This window comes from Mesoplodon mirus (genome assembly GCF_964341445.2).
Source record: "Mesoplodon mirus genome assembly, chromosome: 1".
Lineage (NCBI taxonomy): Eukaryota > Metazoa > Chordata > Mammalia > Artiodactyla > Ziphiidae > Mesoplodon > Mesoplodon mirus.
In genome coordinates, this window is record NC_138976.1 from 151324557 (window position 1) to 151345088 (window position 20532).

The window sequence follows — 20532 nt, forward strand, 5'->3', positions numbered from 1 at the left end:
ATTCTCGGAACGCCCTGGCCTCAGAATGCAGCATCTGTAGTCCATGGTAACCTGCGGAGAGGGGGCGGGGCTGAGGGAGGTTGGGACACTGCCCTCACTGAGGGAGTGGGTGTGGCCATCTCTGCTGTGACTGAACAAAGGGCAGGGGAGCATGGGGCCCAGGGCAGGGCCCTCAGAGCCCGGCAGGCCCAGTGGAGTGTCACAAGCATTTAGGCCCAGGCCAAAGGGCGCTTTCTTTGTCTGCACAGCTGCCGAAACTCTCACCTTTCCACTCAGGCCGCCCTCTTACTTGAAGTGTGTGTGGAACCTGTCCGCGCAATACACCTCGCTGCACAGCTAACCATAGGTCTGGGCATCGTAGCTTCCTGCCAGGTGACCGAGGCTCGCAGGCAGATGGGTCCCTGCGACACACGCGGAGAGGCTCCTGCCCGGGCCACAGGCCGCCCACTGCCCCTGCCCCAGATCGGGGCCCGCAAAGCAGCCCTGTCTGAGTCCCCTGCCTCTAGAGGGAGTATTGGACCAACACTTGTAGAAAACGGGGTCCTTGCGGGCCACTCATTGGAGGGACACAAATAAATCTTGGCCGACATTCTGCTGAAACTTACGAGCGTTCACACCTAAGCCTCTTACAAGGTCAGCTGTTTAGCTAAACATGAGCTCATGATCTAACTTTACACAATAATGAAGAAAGCAGCTACAAGGGGAGACAATCAGCCAAAACAATCAATACCAGAATAAGATTCCCAAGGCCATCCATCAGATGTAGGAATAATCGGGTGCAAGGCAGAAAATATACATAAAACTGGAACTGAAACAAGGCACAAGGATGTTGTCAAAGACTGGTAGGATCTCTAAAACATTTTTAAAGGACATGTGATTGATAAAGCTAAATACACAAAGGTTGTGTAATACAACAGATTAATCATTGAGAAGAGTGAAATTATGCTGTTTTGAAAACTATGGCAGGTCAGATTTTCTGCCTAATTATATAAGAAGATTTCTCTAAAGAATACACATTATTTCAAAGACTTATTGGCTGTGAAATAAGTTAAGGGTATTTCAAATGGCTTGTCTTCAAAGAAAGGTGAGATGTAGGGGATCACAGAAAGTCGAGGGGAAAATAGGTCAATATATACATTGCTATATGGTGAACTAAGCCTTAGGCCAGCAACAATGGAGAGGACCTGACCCTTAGAAACGTACAAGTAAGCTGGAATCTTCAAAAGTTCAAATCTTTATAAGTAAAAAGATTTATTAAAATGAATAACCAAGTGTTTTAATTGACATCAGAAGATGAAAACAATAAACCCTGAGAACATAGAAAAAAGTTAAATAAAGATATGAGCAGAACTTAATACAACAGAAAACGTATAAAATTCAGGTGATTTAGTAAGTCCAAGGAATCTTCTTTGAAAAGATTTAAAAGACACACTTTGATTAAGGAAAACAAAAACATAAGTAAAGAATATACAGAAAGAGTCAGGACAATGTTAGAGCAGAGAATATATGAAATGCCAGTAAATTTGAACATTTCTGTCAAGTGGACCATTTCCTAGCTCCTAAAGTTTACCAAAACTGACACAAGAGGAAATCATTTAAGGTCATCATGTCTGCCCTTGGCATTCTCGGAACGCCCTGGCCTCAGAATGCAGCATCTGTAGTCCATGGTAACCTGTGGAGAGGGGGCGGGGCTGAGGGAGGTTGGGACACTGCCCTCACTGAGGGAGTGGGTGTGGCCATCTCTGCTGTGACTGAACAAAGGGCAGGGGAGCAGGGGGCCCAGGGCAGGGCCCTCAGAGCCCGGCAGGCCCAGTGGAGTGTCACAAGCATTTAGGCCCAGGCCAAAGGGCGCTTTCTTTGTCTGCACAGCTGCCCAAACTCTCACCTTTCCACTCAGGCCGCCCTCTTACTTGAAGTGTGTGTGGAAACTGTCTGCGCAGTACACCTCGCTGCACAGCTAACCATAGGTCTGGGCATCGTAGCTTCCTTCCAGGTGACCGAGGCTTGCAGGCAGACGGGTCCCTGGGACACACACGGAGAGGCTCCTGCCCGGGCCACAGGGCGCCCACTGCCCCTGCCCCAGATCGGGGGCCGCAAAGCAGCCCTGTCTGAGTCCCCTGCCACTAGAGGGAGTATTGGACCAACACTTGTAGAAAATGGGGTCCTTGCGGGCCACTCATTGGAGGGACACAAATAAATCTTGGCCGACTTTCTGCTGAAACTTACGAGCGTTCACACCTAAGCCTCTTACAAGTTCAGCTGTTTAGCTAAACATGAGCTCATGATCTAAATTTACACAATAATGAAGAAAGCAGCTACAAGGGGAGACAATCAGCCAAAACAATCAATACCAGAATTAGATTCCCAAGGCCATCCATCAGATGTAGGAATAATCGGGTGCAAGGCAGAAAATATACATAAAACTGGCACTGAAACAAGGCACAAGGATGTTTTCAAAGACTGGTAGGATCTCTAAAACATTTTTAAACGACATGACATTGATAAAGCTAAATACACAAAGGTTGTGTAATACAACAGATTAATCATTGAGAAGAGTGAAATTATGCTGTTTTGAAAACTATGGCAGGTCAGATTTTCTGCCTAATTATATAAGAAGATTTCTCTAAAAAATACACATTATTTCAAAGCCTTATTGACTGTGAAATAAGTTAAGGGTTTTTCAAATGGCTTGTCTGCAAAGAAAGGTGAGATGTAGGGGATCACAGAAAGTCGAGGGGAAAATAGGTCAATATATACATTGCTATATGGTGAACTAAGCCTTAGGCCAGCAACAATGGAGAGGACCTGACCCTTAGAAACGTACAAGTAAGCTGGAATCTTCAAAAGTTCAAATCTTTATAAGTAAAAAGATTTATTAAAATGAATAACCAAGTGTTTTAATTGACATCAGAAGATGAAAACAATAAACCCTGAGAACATAGAAAAAAGTTAAATAAAGATATGAGCAGAACTTAATACAACAGAAAACGTATAAAATTCAGGTGATTTAGTAAGTCCAAAGAATCTTCTTTGAAAAGATTTAAAAGACACACTTTGATTAAGGAAAACAAAAACATAAGTAAAGAATATACAGAAAGAGTCAGGACAATGTTAGAGCAGAGAATATATGAAATGCCAGTAAGTTTGAACATTTCTGTCAAGTGGACCATTTCCTAGCTCCTAAAGTTTACCAAAACTGACACAAGAGGAAATCATTTAAGGTCTTCATGTCAGCCCTTGGCATTCTCGGAACGCCCTGGCCTCAGAATGCAGCCTCTGTAGTCCATGGTAACCTGTGGAAAGGGGGCGGAGCTGAGGGAGGTTGGAACACTGCCCTCACTGAGGGAGTGGGTGTGGCCATCTCTGCTGTGACTGAACAAAGGGCATGGGAGCAGGGGGCCCAGGGCAGGGCCCTCAGAGCCCGGCAGGCCCAGTGGAGTGTCACAAGCATTTAGGCCCAGGCCAAAGGGCGCTTTCTTTGTCTGCACAGCTGCCCAAACTCTCACCTTTCCACTCAGGCCGCCCTCTTACTTGAAGTGTGTGTGGAACCTGTCCGCGCAGTACACCTCGCTGCACAGCTAACCATAGGTCTGGGCATCGTAGCTTCCTGCCAGTTGACCGAGGCTCACAGGCAGATGGGTCCCTGGGACACACGCGGAGAGGCTCCTGCCCGGGCCACAGGCCCCCCACTGCCCCTGCCCCAGAACGGGGGCCGCAAAGCAGCCCTGTCTGTGTCTCCTGCCTCTAGAGGGAGTATTGGACCAACACTTGTAGAAAACGGGGTCCTTGCGGGCCACTCATTGGAGGGACACAAATAAATCTTGGCCGACTTTCTGCTGAAACTTACGAGTGTTCACACCTAAGCCTCTTACAAGGTCAGCTGTTTAGCTAAACATGAGCTCATGATCTAAATTTACACAATAATGAAGAAAGCAGCTACAAGTGGAGACAATCAGCCAAAACAATCAATACCAGATTTAGATTCCCAAGGCCATCCATCAGATGTAGGAATAATCGGGTGCAAGGCAGAAAATATACATAAAACTGGCACTGAAACAAGGCACAAGGATGTTTTCAAAGACTGGTAGGATCTCTAAAACATTTTTAAAGGACATGTGATTGATAAAGCTAAATACACAAATGTTGTGTAATACAACAGATTAATCATTGAGAAGAGTGAAATTATGCTGTTTTGAAAACTATGGCAGGTCAGATTTTCTGCCTAATTATATAAGAATATTTCTCTAAAAAATACACATTATTTCAAAGACTTATTGGCTGTGAAACAAGTTAAGGGTATTTCAAATGGCTTGTCTGCAAAGAAAGGTGAGATGTAGGGGATCACAGAAAGTCGAGGGGAAAATAGGTCAATATATACATTGCTATATGGTGAACTAAACCTTAGGCCAGCAACAATGGAGAGGACCTGACCCTTAGAAACGTACAAGTAAGCTGGAATCTTCAAAAGTTCAAATCTTTATATGTAAAAAGTTTTATTAAAATGAATAACCAAGTGTTTTAATTGACATCAGAAGATGAAAACAATAAACCCTGAGAACATAGAAAAAAGTTAAATAAAGATATGAGCAGAACTTAATACAACAGAAAACGTATAAAACTCAGGTGACTTAGTAAATCCGAAGAATCTTCTCTGAAAAAATTTAAAAGACACACTTTGACTAAGGAAAACAAAAACATAAGTAAAGAATATACAGAAAGAGTCAGGACAATGTTAGAGCAGAGAATATATGAAATGCCAGTAAATTTGAACATTTCTGTCAAGTGGACCATTTCCTAGCTCCTAAAGTTTACCAAAACTTACATAAGAGGAAATCATTTAAGGTCATCATGTCTGCCCTTGGCATTCTCGGAACGCCCTGGCCTCAGAATGCAGCCTCTGTAGTCCATGGTAACCTGCGGAGAGGGGGCGGGGCTGAGGGAGGTTGGGACACTGCCCTCACTGAGGGAGTGGGTGTGGCAATCTCTGCTGTGACTGAACAAAGGGCAGGGGAGCAGGGGGCCCAGGGCAGGGCCCTCAGAGCCCGGCAGGCCCAGTGGAGTGTCACAAGCATTTAGGCCCAGGCCAAAGGGCGCTTTCTTTGTCTGCACAGCTGCCGAAACTCTCACCTTTCCACTCAGGCCGCCCTCTTACTTGAAGTGTGTGTGGAACCTGTCCGCGCAATACACCTCGCTGCACAGCTAACCATAGGTCTGGGCATCGTAGCTTCCTGCCAGTTGACCGAGGCTCGCAGGCAGATGGGTCCCTGCGACACACGCGGAGAGGCTCCTGCCCGGGCCACAGGCCGCCCACTGCCCCTGCCCCAGATCGGGGCCCGCAAAGCAGCCCTGTCTGAGTCCCCTGCCTCTAGAGGGAGTATTGGACCAACACTTGTAGAAAACGGGGTCCTTGCGGGCCACTCATTGGAGGGACACAAATAAATCTTGGCCGACATTCTGCTGAAACTTATGAGCGTTCACACCTAAGCCTCTTACAAGGTCAGCTGTTTAGCTAAACATGAGCTCATGATCTATCTTTACACAATAATGAAGAAAGCAGCTACAAGGGGAGACAATCAGCCAAAACAATCAATACCAGAATAAGATTCCCAAGGCCATCCATCAGATGTAGGAATAATCGGGTGCAAGGCAGAAAATATACATAAAACTGGAATTGAAACAAGGCACAAGGATGTTTTCAAAGACTGGTAGGATCTCTAAAACATTTTTAAAGGACATGTCATTGATAAAGCTAAATACACAAAGGTTGTGTAATACAACAGATTAATCATTGAGAAGAGTGAAATTATGCTGTTTTGAAAACTATGGCAGGTCAGATTTTCTGCCTAATTATATAAGAAGATTTCTCTAAAAAATACCCATTATTTCAAAGACTTATTGGCTGTGAAATAAGTTAAGGGTATTTCAAATGGCTTGTCTTCAAAGAAAGGTGAGATGTAGGGGATCACAGAAAGTCGAGGGGAAAATAGGTCAATATATACATTGCTATATGGTGAACTAAGCCTTAGGCCAGCAACAATGGAGAGGACCTGACCCTTAGAAACGTACAAGTAAGCTGGAATCTTCAAAAGTTCAAATCTTTATAAGTAAAAAGATTTATTAAAATGAATAAACAAGTGTTTTAATTGACATCAGAAGATGAAAACAATAACCCTGAGAACATAGAAAAAGTTAAATAAAGATATGAGCAGAACTTAATACAACAGAAAACGTATAAAATTCAGGTGATTTAGTAAGTCCAAGGAATCTTCTTTGAAAAGATTTAAAAGACACACTTTGATTAAGGAAAACAAAAACATAAGTAAAGAATATACAGAAAGAGTCAGGACAATGTTAGAGCAGAGAATATATGAAATGCCAGTAAATTTGAACATTTCTGTCAAGTGGACCATTTCCTAGCTCCTAAAGTTTACCAAAACTGACACAAGAGGAAATCATTTAAGGTCATCATGTCTGCCCTTGGCATTCTCGGAAAGCCCTGGCCTCAGAATGCAGCCTCTGTACTCCATGGTAACCTGCGGAGAGGGGTCGGGGCTGAGGGAGGTTGGGACACTGCCCTCACTGAGGGAGTGGGTGTGGCCATCTCTGCTGTGACTGAACAAAGGGCAGGGGAGCAGGGGGCCCAGGGCAGGGCCCTCAGAGCCCGGCAGGCCCAGTGGAGTGTCACAAGCATTTAGGCCCAGGCCAAAGGGCGCTTTCTTTGTCTGCACAGCTGCCCAAACTCTCACCTTTCCACTCAGGCCGCCCTCTTACTTGAAGTGTGTGTGGAACCTGTCCGCGCAGTACACCTCGCTGCACAGCTAAGCATAGGTCTGGGCATCGTAGCTTCCTGCCAGGTGACCGAGGCTCACAGGCAGATGGGTCCCTGGGACACACGCGGAGAGGCTCCTGCCCGGGCCACAGGCTGCCCACTGCCCCTGCCCCAGATCGGGGGCCGCAAAGCAGCCCTGTCTGAGTCCCCTGCCTCTAGAGGGAGTATTGGACCAACACTTGTAGAAAACGGGGTCCTTGCGGGCCACTCATTGCAGGGACACAAATAAATCTTGGCCGACTTTCTGCTGAAACTTACGAGCGTTCACACCTAAGCCTCTTACAAGGTCAGCTGTTTAGCTAAACATGAGCTCATGATCTAACTTTACACAATAATGAAGAAAGCAGCTACAAGGGGAGACAATCAGCCAAAACAATCAATACCAGAATAAGATTCCCAAGGCCATCCATCAGATGTAGGAATAATCGGGTGCAAGGCAGAAAATATACATAAAACTGGAACTGAAACAAGGCACAAGGATGTTGTCAAAGACTGGTAGGATCTCTAAAACATTTTTAAAGGACATGTCATTGATAAAGCTAAATACACAAAGGTTGTGTAATACAACAGATTAATCATTGAGAAGAGTGAAATTATGCTGTTTTGAAAACTATGGCAGGTCAGATTTTCTGCCTAATTATATAAGAAGATTTCTCTAAAAAATACCCATTATTTCAAAGACTTATTGGCTGTGAAATAAGTTAAGGGTATTTCAAATGGCTTGTCTTCAAAGAAAGGTGAGATGTAGGGGATCACAGAAAGTCGAGGGGAAAATAGGTCAATATATACATTGCTATATGGTGAACTAAGCCTTAGGCCAGCAACAATGGAGAGGACCTGACCCTTAGAAACGTACAAGTAAGCTGGAATCTTCAAAAGTTCAAATCTTTATAAGTAAAAAGATTTATTAAAATGAATAACCAAGTGTTTTAATTGACATCAGAAGATGAAAACAATAAACCCTGAGAACATAGAAAAAGTTAAATAAAGATATCAGCAGAACTTAATACAACAGAAAACGTATAAAATTCAGGTGATTTAGTAAGTCCAAGGAATCTTCTTTGAAAAGATTTAAAAGACACACTTTGATTAAGGAAAACAAAAACATAAGTAAAGAATATACAGAATGAGTCAGGACAATGTTAGAGCAGAGAATATATGAAATGCCAGTAAATTTGAACATTTCTGTCAAGTGGACCATTTCCTAGCTCCTAAAGTTTACCAAAACTGACACAAGAGGAAATCATTTAAGGTCATCATGTCTGCCCTTGGCATTCTCGGAACGCCCTGGCCTCAGAATGCAGCATCTGTAGTCCATGGTAACCTGCGGAGAGGGGGCGGGGCTGAGGGAGGTTGGGACACTGCCCTCACTGAGGGAGTGGGTGTGGCCATCTCTGCTGTGACTGAACAAAGGGCAGGGGAGCATGGGGCCCAGGGCAGGGCCCTCAGAGCCCGGCAGGCCCAGTGGAGTGTCACAAGCATTTAGGCCCAGGCCAAAGGGCGCTTTCTTTGTCTGCACAGCTGCCGAAACTCTCACCTTTCCACTCAGGCCGCCCTCTTACTTGAAGTGTGTGTGGAACCTGTCCGCGCAATACACCTCGCTGCACAGCTAACCATAGGTCTGGGCATCGTAGCTTCCTGCCAGGTGACTGAGGCTCGCAGGCAGATGGGTCCCTGCGACACACGCGGAGAGGCTCCTGCACGGGCCACAGGCCGCCCACTGCCCCTGCCCCAGATCGGGGCCCGCAAAGCAGCCCTGTCTGAGTCCCCTGCCTCTAGAGGGAGTATTGGACCAACACTTGTAGAAAACGGGGTCCTTGCGGGCCACTCATTGGAGGGACACAAATAAATCTTGGCCGACATTCTGCTGAAACTTACGAGCGTTCACACCTAAGCCTCTTACAAGGTCAGCTGTTTAGCTAAACATGAGCTCATGATCTATCTTTACACAATAATGAAGAAAGCAGCTACAAGGGGAGACAATCAGCCAAAACAATCAATACCAGAATAAGATTCCCAAGGCCATCCATCAGATGTAGGAATAATCGGGTGCAAGGCAGAAAATATACATAAAACTGGAATTGAAACAAGGCACAAGGATGTTTTCAAAGACTGGTAGGATCTCTAAAACATTTTTAAAGGACATGTCATTGATAAAGCTAAATACACAAAGGTTGTGTAATACAACAGATTAATCATTGAGAAGAGTGAAATTATGCTGTTTTGAAAACTATGGCAGGTCAGATTTTCTGCCTAATTATATAAGAAGATTTCTCTAAAAAATACCCATTATTTCAAAGACTTATTGGCTGTGAAATAAGTTAAGGGTATTTCAAATGGCTTGTCTTCAAAGAAAGGTGAGATGTAGGGGATCACAGAAAGTCGAGGGGAAAATAGGTCAATATATACATTGCTATATGGTGAACTAAGCCTTAGGCCAGCAACAATGGAGAGGACCTGACCCTTAGAAACGTACAAGTAAGCTGGAATCTTCAAAAGTTCAAATCTTTATAAGTAAAAAGATTTATTAAAATGAATAAACAAGTGTTTTAATTGACATCAGAAGATGAAAACAATAACCCTGAGAACATAGAAAAAGTTAAATAAAGATATGAGCAGAACTTAATACAACAGAAAACGTATAAAATTCAGGTGATTTAGTAAGTCCAAGGAATCTTCTTTGAAAAGATTTAAAAGACACACTTTGATTAAGGAAAACAAAAACATAAGTAAAGAATATACAGAAAGAGTCAGGACAATGTTAGAGCAGAGAATATATGAAATGCCAGTAAATTTGAACATTTCTGTCAAGTGGACCATTTCCTAGCTCCTAAAGTTTACCAAAACTGACACAAGAGGAAATCATTTAAGGTCATCATGTCTGCCCTTGGCATTCTCGGAAAGCCCTGGCCTCAGAATGCAGCCTCTGTACTCCATGGTAACCTGCGGAGAGGGGTCGGGGCTGAGGGAGGTTGGGACACTGCCCTCACTGAGGGAGTGGGTGTGGCCATCTCTGCTGTGACTGAACAAAGGGCAGGGGAGCAGGGGGCCCAGGGCAGGGCCCTCAGAGCCCGGCAGGCCCAGTGGAGTGTCACAAGCATTTAGGCCCAGGCCAAAGGGCGCTTTCTTTGTCTGCACAGCTGCCCAAACTCTCACCTTTCCACTCAGGCCGCCCTCTTACTTGAAGTGTGTGTGGAACCTGTCCGCGCAGTACACCTCGCTGCACAGCTAAGCATAGGTCTGGGCATCGTAGCTTCCTGCCAGGTGACCGAGGCTCACAGGCAGATGGGTCCCTGGGACACACGTGGAGAGGCTCCTGCCCGGGCCACAGGCTGCCCACTGCCCCTGCCCCAGATCGGGGGCCGCAAAGCAGCCCTGTCTGAGTCCCCTGCCTCTAGAGGGAGTATTGGACCAACACTTGTAGAAAACGGGGTCCTTGCGGGCCACTCATTGCAGGGACACAAATAAATCTTGGCCGACTTTCTGCTGAAACTTACGAGCGTTCACACCTAAGCCTCTTACAAGGTCAGCTGTTTAGCTAAACATGAGCTCATGATCTAACTTTACACAATAATGAAGAAAGCAGCTACAAGGGGAGACAATCAGCCAAAACAATCAATACCAGAATAAGATTCCCAAGGCCATCCATCAGATGTAGGAATAATCGGGTGCAAGGCAGAAAATATACATAAAACTGGAACTGAAACAAGGCACAAGGATGTTGTCAAAGACTGGTAGGATCTCTAAAACATTTTTAAAGGACATGTCATTGATAAAGCTAAATACACAAAGGTTGTGTAATACAACAGATTAATCATTGAGAAGAGTGAAATTATGCTGTTTTGAAAACTATGGCAGGTCAGATTTTCTGCCTAATTATATAAGAAGATTTCTCTAAAAAATACCCATTATTTCAAAGACTTATTGGCTGTGAAATAAGTTAAGGGTATTTCAAATGGCTTGTCTTCAAAGAAAGGTGAGATGTAGGGGATCACAGAAAGTCGAGGGGAAAATAGGTCAATATATACATTGCTATATGGTGAACTAAGCCTTAGGCCAGCAACAATGGAGAGGACCTGACCCTTAGAAACGTACAAGTAAGCTGGAATCTTCAAAAGTTCAAATCTTTATAAGTAAAAAGATTTATTAAAATGAATAACCAAGTGTTTTAATTGACATCAGAAGATGAAAACAATAAACCCTGAGAACATAGAAAAAGTTAAATAAAGATATCAGCAGAACTTAATACAACAGAAAACGTATAAAATTCAGGTGATTTAGTAAGTCCAAGGAATCTTCTTTGAAAAGATTTAAAAGACACACTTTGATTAAGGAAAACAAAAACATAAGTAAAGAATATACAGAATGAGTCAGGACAATGTTAGAGCAGAGAATATATGAAATGCCAGTAAATTTGAACATTTCTGTCAAGTGGACCATTTCCTAGCTCCTAAAGTTTACCAAAACTGACACAAGAGGAAATCATTTAAGGTCATCATGTCTGCCCTTGGCATTCTCGGAACGCCCTGGCCTCAGAATGCAGCATCTGTAGTCCATGGTAACCTGCGGAGAGGGGGCGGGGCTGAGGGAGGTTGGGACACTGCCCTCACTGAGGGAGTGGGTGTGGCCATCTCTGCTGTGACTGAACAAAGGGCAGGGGAGCATGGGGCCCAGGGCAGGGCCCTCAGAGCCCGGCAGGCCCAGTGGAGTGTCACAAGCATTTAGGCCCAGGCCAAAGGGCGCTTTCTTTGTCTGCACAGCTGCCGAAACTCTCACCTTTCCACTCAGGCCGCCCTCTTACTTGAAGTGTGTGTGGAACCTGTCCGCGCAATACACCTCGCTGCACAGCTAACCATAGGTCTGGGCATCGTAGCTTCCTGCCAGGTGACCGAGGCTCGCAGGCAGATGGGTCCCTGCGACACACGCGGAGAGGCTCCTGCCCGGGCCACAGGCCGCCCACTGCCCCTGCCCCAGATCGGGGCCCGCAAAGCAGCCCTGTCTGAGTCCCCTGCCTCTAGAGGGAGTATTGGACCAACACTTGTAGAAAACGGGGTCCTTGCGGGCCACTCATTGGAGGGACACAAATAAATCTTGGCCGACATTCTGCTGAAACTTACGAGCGTTCACACCTAAGCCTCTTACAAGGTCAGCTGTTTAGCTAAACATGAGCTCATGATCTATCTTTACACAATAATGAAGAAAGCAGCTACAAGGGGAGACAATCAGCCAAAACAATCAATACCAGAATAAGATTCCCAAGGCCATCCATCAGATGTAGGAATAATCGGGTGCAAGGCAGAAAATATACATAAAACTGGAATTGAAACAAGGCACAAGGATGTTTTCAAAGACTGGTAGGATCTCTAAAACATTTTTAAAGGACATGTCATTGATAAAGCTAAATACACAAAGGTTGTGTAATACAACAGATTAATCATTGAGAAGAGTGAAATTATGCTGTTTTGAAAACTATGGCAGGTCAGATTTTCTGCCTAATTATATAAGAAGATTTCTCTAAAAAATACCCATTATTTCAAAGACTTATTGGCTGTGAAATAAGTTAAGGGTATTTCAAATGGCTTGTCTTCAAAGAAAGGTGAGATGTAGGGGATCACAGAAAGTCGAGGGGAAAATAGGTCAATATATACATTGCTATATGGTGAACTAAGCCTTAGGCCAGCAACAATGGAGAGGACCTGACCCTTAGAAACGTACAAGTAAGCTGGAATCTTCAAAAGTTCAAATCTTTATAAGTAAAAAGATTTATTAAAATGAATAAACAAGTGTTTTAATTGACATCAGAAGATGAAAACAATAACCCTGAGAACATAGAAAAAGTTAAATAAAGATATGAGCAGAACTTAATACAACAGAAAACGTATAAAATTCAGGTGATTTAGTAAGTCCAAGGAATCTTCTTTGAAAAGATTTAAAAGACACACTTTGATTAAGGAAAACAAAAACATAAGTAAAGAATATACAGAAAGAGTCAGGACAATGTTAGAGCAGAGAATATATGAAATGCCAGTAAATTTGAACATTTCTGTCAAGTGGACCATTTCCTAGCTCCTAAAGTTTACCAAAACTGACACAAGAGGAAATCATTTAAGGTCATCATGTCTGCCCTTGGCATTCTCGGAAAGCCCTGGCCTCAGAATGCAGCCTCTGTACTCCATGGTAACCTGCGGAGAGGGGTCGGGGCTGAGGGAGGTTGGGACACTGCCCTCACTGAGGGAGTGGGTGTGGCCATCTCTGCTGTGACTGAACAAAGGGCAGGGGAGCAGGGGGCCCAGGGCAGGGCCCTCAGAGCCCGGCAGGCCCAGTGGAGTGTCACAAGCATTTAGGCCCAGGCCAAAGGGCGCTTTCTTTGTCTGCACAGCTGCCCAAACTCTCACCTTTCCACTCAGGCCGCCCTCTTACTTGAAGTGTGTGTGGAACCTGTCCGCGCAGTACACCTCGCTGCACAGCTAAGCATAGGTCTGGGCATCGTAGCTTCCTGCCAGGTGACCGAGGCTCACAGGCAGATGGGTCCCTGGGACACACGCGGAGAGGCTCCTGCCCGGGCCACAGGCTGCCCACTGCCCCTGCCCCAGATCGGGGGCCGCAAAGCGGCCCTGTCTGAGTCCCCTGCCTCTAGAGGGAGTATTGGACCAACACTTGTAGAAAACGGGGTCCTTGCGGGCCACTCATTGCAGGGACACAAATAAATCTTGGCCGACTTTCTGCTGAAACTTACGAGCGTTCACACCTAAGCCTCTTACAAGGTCAGCTGTTTAGCTAAACATGAGCTCATGATCTAACTTTACACAATAATGAAGAAAGCAGCTACAAGGGGAGACAATCAGCCAAAACAATCAATACCAGAATAAGATTCCCAAGGCCATCCATCAGATGTAGGAATAATCGGGTGCAAGGCAGAAAATATACATAAAACTGGAACTGAAACAAGGCACAAGGATGTTGTCAAAGACTGGTAGGATCTCTAAAACATTTTTAAAGGACATGTCATTGATAAAGCTAAATACACAAAGGTTGTGTAATACAACAGATTAATCATTGAGAAGAGTGAAATTATGCTGTTTTGAAAACTATGGCAGGTCAGATTTTCTGCCTAATTATATAAGAAGATTTCTCTAAAAAATACCCATTATTTCAAAGACTTATTGGCTGTGAAATAAGTTAAGGGTATTTCAAATGGCTTGTCTTCAAAGAAAGGTGAGATGTAGGGGATCACAGAAAGTCGAGGGGAAAATAGGTCAATATATACATTGCTATATGGTGAACTAAGCCTTAGGCCAGCAACAATGGAGAGGACCTGACCCTTAGAAACGTACAAGTAAGCTGGAATCTTCAAAAGTTCAAATCTTTATAAGTAAAAAGATTTATTAAAATGAATAACCAAGTGTTTTAATTGACATCAGAAGATGAAAACAATAAACCCTGAGAACATAGAAAAAGTTAAATAAAGATATGAGCAGAACTTAATACAACAGAAAACGTATAAAATTCAGGTGATTTAGTAAGTCCAAGGAATCTTCTTTGAAAAGATTTAAAAGACACACTTTGATTAAGGAAAACAAAAACATAAGTAAAGAATATACAGAATGAGTCAGGACAATGTTAGAGCAGAGAATATATGAAATGCCAGTAAATTTGAACATTTCTGTCAAGTGGACCATTTCCTAGCTCCTAAAGTTTACCAAAACTGACACAAGAGGAAATCATTTAAGGTCATCATGTCTGCCCTTGGCATTCTCGGAACGCCCTGGCCTCAGAATGCAGCATCTGTAGTCCATGGTAACCTGCGGAGAGGGGGCGGGGCTGAGGGAGGTTGGGACACTGCCCTCACTGAGGGAGTGGGTGTGGCCATCTCTGCTGTGACTGAACAAAGGGCAGGGGAGCAGGGGGCCCAGGGCAGGGCCCTCAGAGCCCGGCAGGCCCAGTGGAGTGTCACAAGCATTTAGGCCCAGGCCAAAGGGCGCTTTCTTTGTCTGCACAGCTGCCCAAACTCTCACCTTTCCACTCAGGCCGCCCTCTTACTTGAAGTGTGTGTGGAAACTGTCCGCGCAGTACACCTCGCTGCACAGCTAACCATAGGTCTGGGCATCGTAGCTTCCTGCCAGGTGACCGAGGCTTGCAGGCAGATGGGTCCCTGGGACACACGCGGAGAGGCTCCTGCCCGGGCCACAGGGCGCCCACTGCCCCTGCCCCAGATCGGGGGCCGCAAAGCAGCCCTGTCTGAGTCCCCTGCCACTAGAGGGAGTATTGGACCAACACTTGTAGAAAATGGGGTCCTTGCGGGCCACTCATTGGAGGGACACAAATAAATCTTGGCCGACTTTCTGCTGAAACTTACGAGCGTTCACACCTAAGCCTCTTACAAGGTCAGCTGTTTAGCTAAACATGAGCTCATGATCTAACTTTACACAATAATGAAGAAAGCAGCTACAAGGGGAGACAATCAGCCAAAACAATCAATACCAGAATTAGATTCCCAAGGCCATCCATCAGATGTAGGAATAATCGGGTGCAAGGCAGAAAATATACATAAAACTGGCACTGAAACAAGGCACAAGGATGTTTTCAAAGACTGGTAGGATCTCTAAAACATTTTTAAAGGACATGTCATTGATAAAGCTAAATACACAAAGGTTGTGTAATACAACAGATTAATCATTGAGAAGAGTGAAATTATGCTGTTTTGAAAACTATGGCAGGTCAGATTTTCTGCCTAATTATATAAGAAGATTTCTCTAAAGAATACACATTATTTCCAAAACTTATTGGCTGTGAAATAAGTTAAGGGTATTTCAAATGGCTTGTCTTCAAAGAAAGGTGAGATGTAGGGGATCACAGAAAGTCGAGGGGAAAATAGGTCAATATATACATTGCTATATGGTGAACTAAGCCTTAGGCCAGCAACAATGGAGAGGACCTGACCCTTAGAAACGTACAAGTAAGCTGGAATCTTCAAAAGTTCAAATCTTTATAAGTAAAAAGATTTATTAAAATGAATAACCAAGTGTTTTAATTGACATCAGAAGATGAAAACAATAAACCCTGAGAACATAGAAAAAAGTTAAATAAAGATATGAGCAGAACTTAATACAACAGAAAACGTATAAAATTCAGGTGATTTAGTAAGTCCAAGGAATCTTCTTTGAAAAGATTTAAAAGACACACTTTGATTAAGGAAAACAAAAACATAAGTAAAGAATATACAGAAAGAGTCAGGACAATGTTAGAGCAGAGAATATATGAAATGCCAGTAAATTTGAACATTTCTGTCAAGTGGACCATTTCCTAGCTCCTAAAGTTTACCAAAACTGACACAAGAGGAAATCATTTAAGGTCATCATGTCTGCCCTTGGCATTCTCGGTACGCCCTGGCCTCAGAAAGCAGCCTCTGTAGTCCATGGTAACCTGCGGAGAGGTGGCGGGACTGAGGGAGGTTGGGACACTGCCCTCACTGAGGGAGTGGGTGTGGCCATCTCTGCTGTGACTGAACAAAGGGCAGGGGAGCAGGGGGCCCAGGGCAGGGCCCTCAGAGCCCGGCAGGCCCAGTGGAGTGTCACAAGCATTTAGGCCCAGGCCAAAGGGCGCTTTCTTTGTCTGCACAGCTGCCCAAACTCTCACCTTTCCACTCAGGCCGCCCTCTTACTTGAAGTGTGTGTGGAACCTGTCCGCGCAGTACACCTCTCTGCACAGCTAAGCATAGGTCTGGGCATCGTAGCTTCCTGCCAGGTGACCGAGGCTCGCAGGCAGATGGGTCCCTGGGACACACGCGGAGAGGCTCCTTCCCGGGCCACAGGCTGCCCACTGCCCCTGCCCCAGATCGGGGCCCGCAAAGCAGCCCTGTCTGAGTCCCCTGCCCCTAGAGGGAATATTGGACCAACACTTGTAGAAAACGGGGTCCTTGCGGGCCACTCATTGGAGGGACACAAATAAATCTTGGCCGACTTTCTGCTGAAACTTACGAGCGTTCACACCTAAGCCTCTTACAAGGTCAGCTGTTTAGCTAAACATGAGCTCCTGATCTAACTTTACACAATAATGAAGAAAGCAGCCACAAGGGGAGACAATCAGCCAAAACAATCAATACCAGAATTAGATTCCCAAGGCCATCCATCAGATGTAGGAATAATCGGGTGCAAGGCAGAAAATATACATAAAACTGGAACTGAAACAAGGCACAAGGATGTTTTCAAAGACTGGTAGCATCTCTAAAACATTTTTAAAGGACATGTCATTGATAAAGCTAAATACACAAAGGTTGTGTAATACAACAGATTAATCATTGAGAAGAGTGAAATTATGCTGTTTTGAAAACTATGGCAGGTCAGATTTTCTGCCTAATTATATAAGAAGATTTCTCTAAACAATACACATCATTTCAAAGCCTTATTGACTGTGAAATAAGTTAAGGGTTTTTCAAATGGCTTGTCTGCAAAGAAAGGTGAGATGTAGGGGATCACAGAAAGTCGAGGGGAAAATAGGTCAATATATACATTGCTATATGGTGAACTAAGCCTTAGGCCAGCAACAATGGAGAGGACCTGACCCTTAGAAACGTACAAGTAAGCTGGAATCTTCAAAAGTTCAAATCTTTATAAGTAAAAAGATTTATTAAAATGAATAACCAAGTGTTTTAATTGACATCAGAAGATGAAAACAATAAACCCTGAGAACATAGAAAAAAGTTAAATAAAGATATGAGCAGAACTTAATACAACAGAAAACGTATAAAATTCAGGTGATTTAGTAAGTCCAAGGAATCTTCTTTGAAAAGATTTAAAAGACACACTTTGATTAAGGAAAACAAAAACATAAGTAAAGAATATACAGAAAGAGTCAGGACAATGTTAGAGCAGAGAATATATGAAATGCCAGTAAGTTTGAACATTTCTGTCAAGTGGACCATTTCCTAGCTCCTAAAGTTTAACAAAACTGACACAAGAGGAAATCATTTAAGGTCTTCATGTCAGCCCTTGGCATTCTCGGAACGCCCTGGCCTCAGAATGCAGCCTCTGTAGTCCATGGTAACCTGTGGAAAGGGGGCGGAGCTGAGGGAGGTTGGAACACTGCCCTCACTGAGGGAGTGGGTGTGGCCATCTCTGCTGTGACTGAACAAAGGGCAGGGGAGCAGGGGGCCCAGGGCAGGGCCCTCAGAGCCCGGCAGGCCCAGTGGAGTGTCACAAGCATTTAGGCCCAGGCCAAAGGGCGCTTTCTTTGTCTGCACAGCTGCCCAAACTCTCACCTTTCCACTCAGGCCGCCCTCTTACTTGAAGTGTGTGTGGAACCTGTCCGCGCAGTACACCTCGCTGCACAGCTAACCATAGGTCTGGGCATCGTAGCTTCCTGCCAGTTGACCGAGGCTCACAGGCAGATGGGTCCCTGGGACACACGCGGAGAGGCTCCTGCCCGGGCCACAGGCCCCCCACTGCCCCTGCCACAGAACGCGGGCCGCAAAGCAGCCCTGTCTGTGTCTCCTGCCTCTAGAGGGAGTATTGGACCAACACTTGTAGAAAACGGGGTCCTTGCGGGCCACTCATTGGAGGGACACAAATAAATCTTGGCCGACTTTCTGCTGAAACTTACGAGCGTTCACACCTAAGCCTCTTACAAGGTCAGCTGTTTAGCTAAACATGAGCTCATGATCTAAATTTACACAATAATGAAGAAAGCAGCTACAAGGGGAGACAATCAGCCAAAACAATCAATACCAGAATTAGATTCCCAAGGCCATCCATCAGATGTAGGAATAATCGGGTGCAAGGCAGAAAATATACATAAAACTGGAACTGAAACAAGGCACAAGGATGTTTTCAAAGACTGGTAGGATCTCTAAAACATTTTTAAAGGACATGTCATTGATAAAGCTAAATACACAAAGGTTGTGTAATACAACAGATTAATCATTGAGAAGAGTGAAATTATGCTGTTTTGAAAACTATGGCAGGTCAGATTTTCTGCCTAATTATATAAGAAGATTTCTCTAAAGAATACACATTATTTCAAAGACTTATTGGCTGTGAAATAAGTTAAGGGTATTTCAAATGGCTTGTCTTCAAAGAAAGGTGAGATGTAGGGGATCACAGAAAGTCGAGGGGAAAATAGGTCAATATATACATTGCTATATGGTGAACTAAGCCTTAGGCCAGCAACAATGGAGAGGACCTGACCCTTAGAAACGTACAAGTAAGCTGGAATCTTCAAAAGTTCAAATCTTTATAAGTAAAAAGATTTATTAAAATGAATAACCAAGTGTTTTAATTGACATCAGAAGATGAAAACAATAAACCCTGAGAACATAGAAAAAAGTTAAATAAAGATATTAGCAGAACTTAATACAACAGAAAACGTATAAAATTCAGGTGATTTAGTAAGTCCAAGGAATCTTCTTTGAAAAGATTTAAAAGACACACTTTGATTAAGGAAAACAAAAACATAAGTAAAGAATATACAGAATGAGTCAGGACAATGTTAGAGCAGAGAATATATGAAATGCCAGTAAATTTGAACATTTCTGTCAAGTGGACCATTTCCTAGCTCCTAAAGTTTACCAAAACTGACACAAGAGGAAATCATTTAAGGTCATCATGTCTGCCCTTGGCATTCTCGGAACGCCCTGGCCTCAGAATGCAGCATCTGTAGTCCATGGTAACCTGCGGAGAGGGGGCGGGGCTGAGGGAGGTTGGGACACTGCCCTCACTGAGGGACTGGGTGTGGCCATCTCTGCTGTGACTGAACAAAGGGCAGGGGAGCAGGGGTCCCAGGGCAGGGCCCTCAGAGCCCGGCAGGCCCAGTGGAGTGTCACAAGCATTTAGGCCCAGGCCAAAGGGCGCTTTCTTTGTCTGCACAGCTGCCCAAACTCTCACCTTTCCACTCAGGCCGCCCTCTTACTTGAAGTGTGTGTGGAACCTGTCCGCGCAGTACACCTCGCTGCACAGCTAACCATAAGTCTGGGCATCGTAGCTTCCTGCCAGGTGACCGAGGCTTGCAGGCAGATGGGTCCCTGGGACACACGCGGAGAGGCTCCTGCCCGGGCCACAGGCCCCCCACTGCCCCTGCCACAGAACGCGGGCCGCAAAGCAGCCCTGTCTGTGTCTCCTGCCTCTAGAGGGAGTATTGGACCAACACTTGTAGAAAACGGGGTCCTTGCGGGCCACTCATTGGAGGGACACAAATAAATCTTTGCCGACTTTCTGCTGAAACTTACGAGCGTTCACACCTAAGCCTCTTACAAGGTCAGCTATTTAGCTAAACATGAGCTCATGATCTAACTTTACACAATAATGAAGAAAGCAGCTACAAGGGGAGACAATCAGCCAAAACAATCAATACCAGAATTAGATTCCCAAGGCCATCCATCAGATGTAGGAATAATCGGGTGCAAGGCAGAAAATATACATAAAACTGGCACTGAAACAAGGCACAAGGATGTTTTCAAAGACTGGTAGGATCTCTAAAACATTTTTAAACGACATGACATTGATAAAGCTAAATACACAAAGGTTGTGTAATACAACAGATTAATCATTGAGAAGAGTGAAATTATGCTGTTTTGAAAACTATGGCAGGTCAGATTTTCTGCCTAATTATATAAGAAGATTTCTCTAAATAATACACATCATTTCAAAGCCTTATTGACTGTGAAATAAGTTAAGGGTTTTTCAAATGGCTTGTCTGCAAAGAAAGGTGAG